The sequence below is a fragment of the Convolutriloba macropyga genome, chromosome 3, assembly GCF_964194025.1.
Source record: "Convolutriloba macropyga chromosome 3, txConMacr16.3, whole genome shotgun sequence".
NCBI classification, from domain to species: Eukaryota; Metazoa; Xenacoelomorpha; order Acoela; family Convolutidae; genus Convolutriloba; species Convolutriloba macropyga.
In genome coordinates, this window is record NC_134470.1 from 61,133,926 (window position 1) to 61,148,189 (window position 14,264).

Consider the following 14,264-nt stretch of genomic DNA (forward strand, 5'->3'; position numbering starts at 1 on the left):
GACCACGAAATGGGGTCCAGACCATCGAGCGATTGACAAAACTTGAATCTGCAGAATTCTGAATCCTATACTGCGTGGATAATGTATTTTATGGTAAAATGTTGCGCAGAGAAGACAGAGGAAAAGTCAACGCTGAGGGTAACATCCATTCCAGACCTACAGGTAACACATCTCTTTCTTAGCATGTGAGGACTGGACGCCTCTCTTAAATTTAGGAGCCTAATGAGTACTAAGAAGTTATTAGAATCTTCGTTTAAAAAGATCAAGTTAGCGTTTTCAAACAATATTTTGCCGAAGGAGAGAGTAGTACCGTCAACAAACGGCCTGCGTTTTGGTGAGTAATTCAAGATGTAGTGGAACGATACGACATTCTTCCAGCACGTTTCAGAAAAAAACTTACTGTTGTGAATCCGAAAAATTCAAACGATTTACCAATCCTGCGGTGGCTGAGCCTAATAATTCAACAACCAAATTGAATTGAATTTCAAAGCCATTTCAAGCAGTAAGAATAGAATGGCTTGACAAGCGAAATTTAATGCTACATTCTTTTGAAGTCAGTTATTTGTTCACTTAGTTCAACATTTATATTTGATAGCCATTATTAGTACGCAATGGTCATACATGAAGTTAAACCGAAACTCAAACGTGAACTACGCTTTTATTGCCACGTATTCAAGTGTTCACAATCACACAAATTGAGCTCAAACGGAGTAAGAGATACCCAACTTGGTAAGCCAGATTCGATGAATTTGCTACTTTCATACGAATACGCTCCGTATAAGGTATCCCGAACCCCAAACTCAGTGTATTCAGAGAATCTTACGACATATTGATCTACAACAATCAGCAGTTCGATTTGACATTTAAACCCAGGTGACTAGCTGCAAAAATGGAGCTTGAAAACTACGAAAAATCAGTTGAACCTCTTTAATTTTGTCTGATTGAATTGACATGCAGTGCGTATTGAACCACCTTTTCTTGAGTGGTAAATTACTTGTTATCGTGTCTTGTTTCTGTAGATCATATTGTCCAGTTTCAACTTAACTTTGACTTGTTGAAAAGAGAATTAACTTTGATATTCTCGAAATTTTTTTCTGAGGAACAAAGTTCCTAAGTAAGAAAAACTCTGTGCAAAGCACATAGTCAGTTATTTTAATGGTTTTATCAAACATAGCATGGTTTTGATATTGCTGGTTACTGAAGCCAATTGAAAAACATAAAGTTTATTAAATTGAATCAGATTTTTAATATCTGAATTGCTATGAAGGCGCCCGTTTCACAGCTCACAAAAGGGCCAGGATAATACAGTTCACAAAAGTTAACTGCAAATGCAAGTTTTACGGACAGGTTTGAAACCGCTTAAACGAACTGCGCTGTGTAAAGTTTTCCTTGACTTCGATAGGAAAGCAGCCACTACATTTGGTCCGCCAACCCGGACAGTGGAAGGCAAGCTGCTGTCCAAGTTGATGAAGAGAGCGCCAAAGAAACATCCCAAAGACAATCAAACGAATCAACAACGCAACGCCAGTGAGGCAGAGCGAAATGTGCGAGTGCAGTTCACAAAAAACGTTGAAGAATTAACATTGCTTAAAAGGAATAAGCAAAGCAAAAGCAAACACTAACCAGGCAACCCAAGCAAAACCAGCATAGAGGAGCTTCAATCAACAGCTCACAGATACGACAACATTTAGTGGAAGAACTTAATACTAAAAGAAGGCTTGGCTACAACAATATTGAAGGTTGAGATCGACCCAACAAACTAAAGGTCCTCTAACAACAGAGTGTTCACTCCTTCTAGAGAAGGAAATACCCAAGCAGCTGCAGCGTCGAAACAAGTTTGTGCCTACCAATCAAATTTCGTTGATGAACATCATATAGAAGCAAGGAAGTGCAAAGCAAGTTTGGTTTATCATTGGCTTGCATAGATGAAAAAAGGCACGCAACCAGCAATGAATGCAGAGCAAAGTAACGCACCTTAAGAAGCCAATGACAGTGCGAGTGACAACAAATACCTACGGACAACCCCGTTGCTCAAACAGTGCAGAATGGAGCAACAGCAAGCGGCCAAGATACGGAGAAGGTTTCGGATACCTCTTCAGCAAAGCAAAGGCGTGAGGAAAAGATAAAGAATTTCGACATCGAATTCGAAACCAGGATGAGACTAGAACAAGCATGGTTCGAGTGGCTCGAGGAGGCTAGAGCTGGAAAAGCAAATGAAGGAACTGGAAACCAAGCATCAACTGCTAGAAGAGGAGCGTGAACTAGAGCGCAAGGTGAAGAGAACAGCATTGGTGAATGATGATGCCCGTTCCCAATCAACTTGTGCTCGAGACAAGTCATCCTTCAACTGGATCCCAAAGAAGGGAGACGTCTCAGTGTGGCCAGTAGAATCGACCATCAGATCGATCAACAGCTCGTTTCGATGTAATTCCTGAAGAAAACAGGCATAGCCACTTCGCACGATATCGCAGTTCACGATACCGTTCCTCAAGTGTTGAAGTCCAAGAAATTTCCCCCAGAGCTGTTTTACCATACAACAGGGGTTATTTAGGTAGCAGTAACCTACCAAAGCTGAAATTGAACAACTTCGATAGGAACCCCTCGAAAAGCGCGAGTGGTCCAGTATGTTCATTGCTACAGTGGATCAACGACCAACACCAGATTCAGAGAAGATGAGCCATCTGAAGGCTCTACTGACTGGCAAGGCAATGTCAGCAATCTCTGGAAGGGGCTATTCTGGACAGTTCTATGGGGGTGCATGGAGCATTCTGGAGATTTGGGAGGCCTCATGTGATCATTGATGCACAGCTGGAGAGTCTTCGCAAAGCAAGTCAAGCGAAACCTCTCAACTCAACAGGTTTGATCAGATTCTCAGTTACTGTTTCAAAATTTGTGAATGTGCTTAAAGAGTACGCGCAGATTCGTGATCTGAAATCAAGCTCCACACTGTATATGGTTAGAGATAAACTACCTCAAGTTCTCAAAGACAAGTTGTGATTATATGTTGATGATAAAAATGAAGATTGGCCTGATCTGATTATGTTTGAATAATGGCTATCTAGGATAGCATTCGTGCATGAAGGGTTTTCAGCCTTCAATGGAGAGCGAAGGCAAGAACACCAAAGAAGCACAAATTGAGACAAACGTTCTCGAAAACATCGAACGTCAGTGCTGGTTCGAACGTGAAAGAAACGAAGCAAACGCAAAGTGATCACTGTCCGCTAGTTGATGGCACTCATAAACTATGGAACTGTCCACTATTTAGGAACATGAGTGTGAATGATCGGTACACAGCAGTGAGAAAGCAACGCTTATGTTTCGGATGTCTAGGCAAAGGACATGCAATCAAAGATTGTAAAGTCAATTGGTGCGGCATCAATGGATGCATCAAGAAGCACAACCGATTGCTACACTCAGAAAACCAAAAGGCCGAGGGCAATCACGCAGTCAACGTATACGCAGCAACAATCAACCAGAGTAACGAAGCTACTAGCTTTCTTCAGGTAGTTCCTGTCTCAATACAGAGTGGTGGCAACAGGCTGAACACATATGCTTTCCTCGATAGTGGATCATCGATAGTAGTTTCATTCATCGATCGAAGTGTGCAAGAGAAGTTACGAGCCCAAGGCGCCGATGTGACGCTCAACATAAATAGCATACATGGGACAAAGGACCTGAAGACAGAAAGGGTTCCTCTCAAAATAAAGGGACTACATTCAAAGATGCATTCAATAAAAGCGTTTACACACCTGTCATTTTCCTTGGAAAACACAAACTACAATTACAAAGCTTCAATCACTTGAGTGTTTTATCCAACAAAAGCTTCAAATTGATGGAAGTTGGCATCATCCTTGGTCAAGATGCTTACAAGCTGCAACGCACATTAGACTAAAAGATAGGAACCAGAAGTGAACCTCTTGCCGTTCTAACAGAGCTAGGATGGGTAGTTAGTGGACCCATGACGGCAAAAGAAGACAAAAATTTTGTCATTTCGCCATCCCAGAAGATGTGAAAGTGACTGAGAATATCCAAACCTGGTGGGACATAGAAACTTATGCTTCCAAAATCAACGTCGTCAGTCAGTAAATGAAGGAACTGCTGGCACAAAAGATGTTAGGGAGTACGACAAAGTTCATAGGTGACCGGTACGAAGTGGGTATGCTGTGTATGGAATCAGAGCCAAACCTACCGAACAAATACAGATCAGCTTTGGGTCGGCTTTGCCTAATGGGGCGAAGTTTCAAAAGGGACCCTAACATTAAGAGTTTGTATCAACAACCATGATACAGACGTAGAAATCGGATTTGTAGAGATATTGGACGAGTCCTAAGTGAAAGGCACCTTCGGGAAAAAACTGTATTTGCCAGACTATCTTGTGCTAAACCCGAAGAAACTTGGCAATTTAAGACGTGTTTGCAATGCTTCAGCAAAGTACAAAGAAGTATGCTTAAATGACAATGCACAAGCAGGACTTGATCTCATACACGGGCTGATTGGAACAATATTCAGATTCTGTGAAGGGCCAATAACCCTGGCAGCTGACATCGAATTGATGGCTTGAGGTTCCTATGGCGTCCAAGAACTAACAAACCTGTTCAAATATACGAATATCAGCGTCATGTATTTCGAGCTAAGATTTCTCTAACTTGTGCAAGTTATGCTTTCAAGCTAGTTGGACTGGAAAACGAAGAAGAGTATCCAATTGCTGCAACAACGGCAATACAAAACAACTTCTATATGGACGATTTCATCAAATCGGTACAAAATCCTGAAGAAGCATTTGAAGGGTTCAATCAACTACAACCTCTTCACTCACAACATGGATTTGAACTGAGGAAGTGGAGGAGCAACAAAGATGCAGTTATCAAAGCAATCCCAGAGGACTAGAAATCAATCAGCAACACTAAGCAATTCGACGTTGAACCCAAAACAGAAGGATCCTCAGTGCTTGTACCTCAATGGACTGCTACTGATGGTAGTCTTCAAGTGTGCAGAGGTACGAACAAGGAATTTGAAGCACCTATAACCCAGAGGAAGATTCGGTGAATGGTCTCTTGGGTATTCGACCCGATGGGATTGTGCACATGAGACGACATCTGAAAGTTATCTGGACTAAGAATGGGCAATATTGGGACAGCGAAGTGGAGCCTGGCGAATAAGACGATTTCCTGAGATGGAAACAACAACTCCCAATTCTAGCTGAGACAAGCATTGATAGAAGGAACTTCAACAGAGAGAGGAATAAAACCAGACTTCACGTGTTTGCTAACGCATCTGAAGACACGATGTGTGCAGTGGCCTATCTACGTTCACAACTAAAAGAATACTCTGCTGACTTAGCATTTTTCATCGGAAAATGCAGAGTGGCACCCATGAGACTGGAATTACAAGCGACTGTCACGGTTGAAGGAACAGATGGTCAAGTCACGAAATGAAGAAAAGTAGTTGTCACACTCAACTACAGTATTACAGTGGATAAATAGTTCTCATCGTAAACAACAAGTGTTTGTGGCCAATCGAGTAGTTGAGATACTAGATACAACTGATGTTTCGCAGTTGAAACATATGAGCGGTATTAACAGCCCAGCGGAAATTGGCACCAGAGCAATAAACATTGAAGAATTCAAGAGAAAGTGAATGGCTCAATGGCCGGCCTGGTTGAAGCAACCAGTAAGTAAATGACCAGAGCAAGTGAACCTAATCTTTGCCTCAGATGAAGAGAAAATACCCTCATCAATCTTTATGGTACAAGCTGAAGGAAGAAATCTTTTATTCAGTTGGAACGACTCAGTAAGTTTAACAGACTAGTAAATACAGTGTCATACGTACGGCGAGCATCGCGCAAATACATACCACCCATGCTCGTAGTCAGCAATGAAATAAGAAAAAAGCAAAAGCGGTCGTCTTCAAATTACTACCGCAAGAACAGTTTGGTGAAGAAATGAAATCTCTAAAAGCTGAAAAGGAAATTCCAAAGGGCAGCAAAATTCTACAATTCCCACCTTTTCTAGATGAACGAGGACTTATTCGCAACAAAACCAGAATAGGCAAAAAACAATTGAATTGCAAGGCAAAGTGTCCAATATTGCTACGTTGGAAATATTATTTGGTTGAATTATTCTTGGGAAACGAGCACACGGACAATCAACACGAAGGCACTGAGCATGTAAGAAATATTGTTCAGCAGAAGATGTGGATCATAGGCATACGGAACGCCTTAAAATTGATCCACAACTAGTGCGTTACCTGCAGGAAATAGCACCTGTAGAGGCCGATCTACCCAAAGAGTGGTTAGATGCTTCAACAGCCATTACAAATGATGGTGTTGACAACTTTGACCCTTCCATTGTGAAAATTGGGCAAGCAAACGAAAAGAGATGGTGCTGTCTGTTCATTTGTCTAACTATGAGAACGGTGCATATAGAATTTGTACCCAAGTTGGATACAGATAGTTGTCTCAAAGCATTCATGCAATTTGTTGCGCAAAGGGGCAAACCAAGTATAATCATCAGTGACAACGGGACAACGGGAGCTGAGAGAGAGTTTGCAGAGTACGTTGCGGCATGGAAGAACATCTAATTCAACAAGGAATCAGTTTGAAGTTCAACCTACCCGAAGCACCTCATTTTGGAGGAGTATAGAAAGCATTGTATGCAATGTTGAAGAAGAGATCAGTCACAGAGGACGTTCTTTCAACAACGATGTGTATTGTTGATCAGACATTGAACGCAAGGCTTTCGACTCCAGTCAGTTCAGACGTTAATGACTTGGAAGCATTGACCCCCAATCACTTCCCGCCTGACAACAGGAACATTTGCTTACACTCTCTACCATGTGCAAAAGTGTTTTTTGATCGTCGAAAGCTCTTTCGACAAGCTCAAGCCTATGCAAATCTCATTTTGGACAGATTTTGTAGAGAATATCTGCCAACTCCGAACAATTGGCAAAAAAGGCAACCTAAGACAAACAAAACCCTTAAAGAAGCCGATCTCGTTTGGTTGATCGCACAAAGCGATAAGCGTAGATATTACAATCTGGGTCAAGTCTTTGAGACCATCGATGGGTCTGACGGTGTGATTCGATCAGCGATAAATCAAACAAACGACAGAGTGCACAAGAGACCAGTTGTGAAGCTCGCCCCACAACTAACTGGAAGAGATGTTTTCGCGAAAGAAAACAGAGCCGGCAATGTGGCAGTCGAGCTTAATAATTCAACAATCGAATTGAAGTGCGCTTCAAGGCCATTTCAAGTTACAATAGCATGACAAGCGCAATTTAATGCTACATTCTATTGAAGTCATATTTATTTGTTAACTTTTTTCAACATTTATAGTTAATAACATTTATTAGTACACAATGGTCATACATGAAGTTAAACTGAAACTCAAACACGAACCAAGCTATTATTGCCTCATTTTGAAGTGTTCACAATCACACAAAATGAGCTCAAACGGTGTAAGAGATGTCCAACTTCGTGAGCAAGATTCGATTACTTTGCGACTTCATACAAATTCAGACAGTGCGCGGCTCCGTTTATGGTATCCTGAACCCTATACTTAGTGTATTCAGAGAATCTTACGACATCTACGAAAAACTACAAAAAATCAGCTGAAACTCGTTAATTTTGTCTGATTGAATTGACATGCAGTGCGTATTGATGCGCCCTTTCTTGAGCGGTAAATTACTTGTTATCGCGTATTGTTTCTGTAGGTCATAATAGTGATTGTCCATTTTCACCTTAACTTTGACTTGTTGAAAAGAGAATTAACTTTGATAATCTCAAATTTTTTTTCTGAGGAACAAAATTCCTATGTAAGAAAAACTCTGTGCAAAGCACATAGTCAGTTGCTTTTACTAGTTTTAACAAAACTAGCATAGTTTTGAATTGATGTTTACTGAAGCCAATTGAAGAACAAAAAGTTATTTATTAAATTGAATCAGATATTTAATATTTGAATTAATTTGAAAGCGCCCCTTTTACCAAGGAGGTTCGCTACAAAGATGAAATGGGGTTGACAGTTAATTGAAGTCATTCACAACAAAATGCTAGAACCCGAATTTGCGATTTCGACTTATAAGTTGAGTTATTAACAAAAAAACAACAAAAATTGATTGTTTCAATTTGAAATATTTTTTTTTCTAAGCAAAACAAGTTTCTTATACAGCAAACCTGAGAAGTTAGTTATCAGGACTAATTGAGCAACAAGTAATGCAACCGTAATCTACAGTATAGCGAATAATACAGTTCACAAAATTTAACTGCAAGAGCAAAACATCCGGACAGATTTGAAACCGCAGAAACGAACTGGGTGTTGTAAAGTTTTCCCTGACTTTGACAGGAGAGCAGCCGTTGCGAAGCCCGAGACGGAGTTGTCAAAAGAGTTTTTATCTCATAAAGTAGGGACACTGAATGAAAACGAAGATTGCTAGTTGGTATTAAAGCAAAATTATCAGGTTTTGTTGCTGAGAAGAAGAAGATTTCGTAGTTCAGTACTCAAACAATGGCTTTTGCAGGCTCTTAATTAGGCAGTAGGCCTGCTACTGTGAATGCACTAGTTAATTAGTTCGATACAATTTCAAATAGACTTCTGAAAAGTCCAACAAGAAACTAACAGCTAAAAAGGCCACAGTCTGTGCACTAGATATTGCGTAAACCGCATCCTAGTACACCTTGTCCAGCGCTGAGTATAATTTTCAACACCTGAAAAAAATGTTGAAAAGCCAATACCAAACACATTTAATTAAATACGATGGAAAAATTTCTGCGAAATAATTTTCTCAATAAATTAATTCAGTATAAAAATGCAGGTAGATAAAGGTGCGAATAGTTTATTGACTTCATCTAAAATATGAACTGAGCTTGATAAACCTGAGATAGATGGTAAAATAAGACATATTCAGCTGCTGACGACCAGCAATTAACGCTCCTGGGACCACCTACGAGTGACATTGAGTGGGACGGAAGCAACTAACTCTTGTGAAGTCTGATTGAGAATTTGCAATAGTTGGAAAAGACCTTCTGGAGCAGCACTGGAAAAACATCTTCACGTCCAATCACTTGCTTGCTTTGAAACGTTACAAAGCTCATGTGATGTCAATACCAGGACTACAGACAATATTCTGCAACAGCACTACTTCTACCTCGTTGAGAAAAAAATCACAAGGCAGCTCTATCAGATAGGCAAACAGTGCATAAGGGAACCTTTGCGGACAGGAGGGGCCACAAAGGCATCACAATTTGTGTGGCACAGAAAGAAGAGTGCTGAGCTAAGACTTCGCGTGGACATAAATTCGCAAACCAATAAAAACCCTGATCATGGACAAGCACAAGCAAATACTGGACGTGGAGACGATCGTCCATAGTCTTCATTGGACCTCATAATTCGGCAGAAATGACTCCTCAGACGCCTACTATGAAATTGAACTTGAAAATGCTTCAAAAGACATATGCAAAACAATCAAATCTCTGGGATTATTCAAGATGTACCGAGTCATGGGTTGAAAAAAACTATCTTCTGTTTTCCAGAAATTCATCGAAGCAACGCTCAAAGCAACCAAAAGTGTCCAATTTTTCAAGACGATGTGTTGGTTCATGGAACTAACAAGCAGGAATTCGACAGGGGAATGCTCTACGTCAAAATTTTAGTGCATGCGAAACATGAGCGCGCGAAAACCTAATTAAAATCCAGTTTTTACCGCTTTTTTGGGGGATTGAATGGCATCAGATCCTACTCATGTTGAAAAGGCTAAAAATGGGAGATCACCAACAAACCACAAGCAAGCCGAATCGTTTGGTGGGCTAGCACATTTCTATGGGAGATACAATCCTAATTTTACAGCAAAAGGCTAGCTCCGAATGACATAACAAAAAGAAACTTCTCATAGCCAAAAGAGACAAAACGTTTTCGAAGTTAAAAAGTCTAAATTTTAACGCTTTCGTGAAGAATTATAGTCTTTAAAAAGGCCATATTTACTACAGACGCCTCTGCAAAAGCAATTGGGGTTCATTCGCAAAAGGAGCTCAAGTTATCTATGCCTCAAAAAAGGAAACCAGTGAAGCAAAGCTAACTCGAGAGCTGTACGAACTCGAAAGAGGATTTAACCTACAGACGTACAAAAGTTGGCTCATATTCAATTGCACCAGATCTTGATGATCAAAAATCGCTAGATGGCCAATAGCTCCGATGAGTTTCGAAGAAAGTAGATACACCCGCAATGAACTGCAAGGAGGACAAATATGACAGCTATCGAGTCTGATAAACATATTTCCTTATCAGAACGACCTGTTGACCATAACCAAAGCAAAAATTAGAATGAAACTTGGAACATATAGAATTTTCCTAAATCATGATCAACCTAATCAAAACTTGCAATTAGAGTTAGAAACAATGTGTGGAAGTGGGGATTAACTCAATGAAGTGGCTGCAATGACTCCACAAAAATGAATCATCTTCAGAGCTGTTGTTCTCTTCACTCCACACAAACTCACATGTTTAGTTTTGACAAAAAGATATGAGACCAATCTTGCGAACGTTGCTACCAAAACATAAGTCAGAGTGATTGCCCGATGGCCTGGCATTAACCAGGCTGTTTAATCTTTGGCAGTAAATGTAAGAATTGTTGAATTATCAGGCATAACATTGAAAAAACAGTCTCTACGTGGGCAAAACCGACTTTGTAACACTATTGCGCCACATTGTTGGGGGTCATCTTAGCAACTGAGGTAGTTTCTTAGTAATTGCTGAAGTGGGTTCAAACTGGACAGAAGCTGTGCCCGCGGGAAAAAACACAAGAAACAGTCAAAATTCAGCATAGTCTTTTTCTCAAAATTCGAATTTAAAATGGTCCCGAATTTGTGAGCAGTGAACTGAAACAGTGGTGTAAATTATTTGGAATTTAAAAAAAAAATTAATGACGTGCCTAACATCCAAGTGCTAATGGAAGAGTTGAATGAACAATTCGGACACTAAAGGGGTACTTCAAGCGGGAATTCGCAAAAATCAACGTATCATCTGGAGCATTCCTGCAAAGTGCACTGATGACACGTGAGAGCGCTTCAAAGACGAGGGGCACACTAGTTGAAAAAATTTTGGGACTACATGTCATACTACAAGTAGTGGCAGATTTCGACTTGTCAGAACCAATTCTTTTCACGACTAAATAAGACAAGAAGACAGTGGAAACAACTTTCAACATGAGAAAGGGAGCCCATTCTTCATACAGCCTGAAAACTTTTTCCGGATTACTCTAGTTAGCGAAAATCAGTTAGCCAGACTAAATAAGTTTAATGTGAAAATGAACATGCAGATGCGGGATCTTCACCGACAAAATCAAGTGCAGAACAAAAACTATTGGAATCATTGAAGACTTCAAGAAGAAAAAAAAGAAACAGAAAACAAACAAAAATTTGGAAGACCCATCACCCAAGCTCATTAATAAGGAGGTAGCATGATTCACAGTGCCTATCTATGACAGTGGAAACAACTGTCTTCTTGTGTTCTTTCAAATATATTATTTTGAAAGAACACAGGAAATCTAGAAGTTATTATTTGAAAAACTTCGGAAAGAAAAACAAGAACATACCAGAAGAAATTATTGGCTATTTCGATTAACAAAGTCCACAACATTAAACTCAATTCTAATTAATTTTTTTTCTTTGCGCTATCCTGGTCTTTTATGAACAGACGTAAGTATCAATCAGATGACAACTGATATCTTATATTAATCAGATGTCAAAATTTAAATTTTTTTAACTGTAGAAATTTTACTCTCACATTCATTGACCTCAAATTGAAGAACTGAAACTTTTGAAAACAGGAAACTATGTCCGGGATTTTGAACCAAGGTCTATTTACATGTCAATCAAGTAAAATATTTTTTAAATAATCTAACCTTTATCTGAACAGTTTAGAATAGATAGGCACTGTGAATGTAATTTAACTCCAAATTCTTTGATCTATGTTACTGGTCACAACAAGAACATTTCCGCACATACCAAAATTCACTGACAATCTCCCGGGTTGAACTTTTCCGCCCAAAATGACGTAAGAGTGGGGTTGCAATGGAAGAAATTTTTAGGACAATGCAGCTCAAAACTCTTACATCTTTTTGGGCTGCAGTGGACTTCCAACGGGGGTAAAATGGTGTAAGAGTGAGGGGGTAAAAGACAAATTAACCCCCCACTCTTACATCTTTTTGATCAGTCAAGGGGGTAAAACGATGTAAGAGTGCGGGGGGAATGGAGAAATTACCCCCGAACTCTTACACCATTTTACCCCCCTTGGCAGCCCAACTCTTAAACCTTTTTACCCTTCTGAAAAATTTACCCCCTCACTCTTACACCATTTTACCCCCCTTGGCAGCCCAACTCTGACCTCATTTTACCCTCTCTAGACAAATTACCCCCTCACTCTTACACCACTTTACCCCCTTGGCAGCCCAACTCTTACCTCATTTTACCCCCTCTGGAGAAATTATCCTCTCACTCTTACACCGTTTTACCTCCCTTGGAAGCCCAACTCTTGCATCAATTTACCCCCTCAGAACAAATTAACCCCTCACTCTTACACCATTTTACCCCCTCCCCCCTCTGCAGCCCAACTCTTACCTCATTTTACGCGCTCTGGACAAATTACCGTCTCATTCTTACACCATTTCACCCCCCCCCCTGGCAGCCCAACTCTTACATCAATTTACCCCCTCAGAACAAATTAACCCTTCACTCTTACACCATTTTACCCCCCTTGGCAGCCCAACTCTGACCTCATTTTACCCCCTCTGGTCAAATTACCCCCTCACTCTTACACCACTTTACCCCCCCCCCCCTTTGGCAGCCCGATTCTTACCTCATTTTACCCCCTCCGAACAAAGTAACCTTCACTCTTACGCCATTTTACCCTCCTTGGCAGACCAACTCTTACCTCATTTTACCCCTTCTCTCTGAGAAATTGTCCCCTCACACTTACACCATTTTACCTCCCTTGGAAGCCCAACTCTTACATGATTTTACCCCCTCTGGACAAATTAACCCCTCACTCTTACACCATTTTACCCCCTTGACAGCCCATCTATTAAATCATTTTAAACCTATGAAGAATTTAACCTTCACTCTTACACCACTTTACCCCCCTGGCAGACCAACTCTTACCTCATTTTACCCCCTCTGGACAAATTACCCCCTCACTCTTACACCATTTTACCCCCTTGGCAGCACAACTATTAAATCATTTTACCCCCTCCGAACAAGTTAACCCTCTGTCTTACACCATTTTACCCCACTTGGCAGCCCAACTCTTACCTCATTTTTTCCCTCTGGACAAATTACCCCCTCACTCTTACACCGTTTTCCCCCCTTGGCAGCACAACTCTTAAATCATTTTACCCCCTCTCAACAAATTACCCCCTCACCCTTAAACCATTTTACCGCCCCTTGGCGGCACAACTTTACCTCATTTTACCCCCTCTGGACAAATTACCGTCTCATTCTTACACCATTTTACCCCCTCCCCCTGGCAGCCCAACTCTTACATCATTTTACCCCTCTGGACAAATAACGCCCTCACTCCTACACCATTTTCCCCCCTTGGCAGCACAACTCTTAAATCATTTTACCCCCTCTTAACAAATTACCCCCTCACCATTAAACCAATTTACCCCCTTGGCAGCACAACTTTTACCTCATTTTACCCCTTCTGGACAAATTACCCCCTCATTCTTACACCATTTTACCTCCCTTGGAAGCCGAACTCTTACAACATTTTCCCCCCTCTCGACAAATTAACCCCCTCACTCTTACACCATTTTACCCCCCCCCCCCCCTTCGCAGCCCTACTCTTTCCTCATTTTAACCCCCCCTGGACAATTTACGCCCTCACTCTTACACCATCTTACCCCATTGGCAGCTCAACTCTTAGCTAATTTTACCAGCCTCTGGACAAATTACCCCCTCACTCTTACACCATTTTACCCCCCTTGGCAGCCCAACTCTCAAATCATTTTAACCCCTCAAACAAATTGCCCCCTCTCTCTTACACCATTTTACCCCCCCCCCCCCTTCGCAGCCCTACTCTTTCCTCATTTTACCCCCCCCCCCCCCTGGACAATTTACCCCCTCACTCTTACACCATTTTACCCCACTTGTCAGTTCAACTCTTAGCTAATTTTACTACCCTCTGGACAAATTACCCCCTCACTCTTACACCATTTTCCCCCCTTGGCAGCACAACTATTAAATCATTTTACCCCCTCCGAACAAGTTAACCCTC